Raw genomic sequence first — 810 nt, 5'->3', positions numbered from 1 at the left:
AGGACTTTCTAGCTTGGAATCCACCCATGGTTTACTTTCCTGAGGCCTGAGAAAACACAGAAATCAGATTTTGTCTAAGAAAAAGAGAGGGAAGAGAAAAAATAAAAAAAGAAAGACAGGAAGGAGGGATGGAGTTATGAAAAAGTTCATATTGCCAATTGAACTATTTGAATGAAAACCATCTTTCTTGATTTCAATTCAAGTTAATCACGGGTGCTTCATGATTTAATCCAGGGTATTAATTTAGGAACAATGGAGAATGTGTCCTTAAACATTATATGGAAAGCTTATAGTTTTCAATAGATTTTCAAAAGTGCTTAATAACTGCCAGTGTAAGTCTTTTTTCAATGCTAATACTTGGAAAAGTGGTATCCTAAAGAATTCAAAGATCAGCTTGTCACAAACAATAGTAACATCATGACTACTAAAAACAATACTGGATATACATTATTAAATGAAGGAAATAATAGACAAGTTCTCTTGAACTTGCTGAATGAAAAGCTGCTTCCCAGACTGATTTGGTAGTCTCTGGTAATGTAATATAAAACCAACATATCATTCATAACCTCTTCTAAAGTTTTAAGGAAAACCCATATTTCTAAAATGAATATCTAGAATTGCCAGATAAATCATTCATAAACTTCTAAGAATAAATATATTATATATAATGACCTGGATGTTGAGATTTTCTAGGCCTAGAATTCAACTGAAGTCTGAACAACTTCATAGCTGCTCAAACGTGGTCCTGTGTTTGTGTGCTAAAGGTGGAGTAAATGTTCTCAAGGGCAGCAATTTAAAAACATAAATTTC

The 810-nt window shown here is 32.5% G+C and overlaps 1 protein-coding gene across 1 annotated transcript in view; it reads right to left on the bottom strand.

Moving 5' to 3' along the window:
- The window catches only part of PRDM8 (PR domain containing 8), a 14,941-nt gene that overhangs the window by 13,153 nt on the left and 978 nt on the right, over positions 1-810 (bottom strand). The window lies entirely within an intron of this gene.

Source organism: Galeopterus variegatus, unplaced genomic scaffold, assembly GCF_000696425.1.
Source record: "Galeopterus variegatus unplaced genomic scaffold, G_variegatus-3.0.2 Scaffold330, whole genome shotgun sequence".
Lineage (NCBI taxonomy): Eukaryota > Metazoa > Chordata > Mammalia > Dermoptera > Cynocephalidae > Galeopterus > Galeopterus variegatus.
The sequence above is the reverse complement of the archived record's forward strand: the minus strand, read 5'-3'. Positions and strand labels throughout refer to the sequence as shown.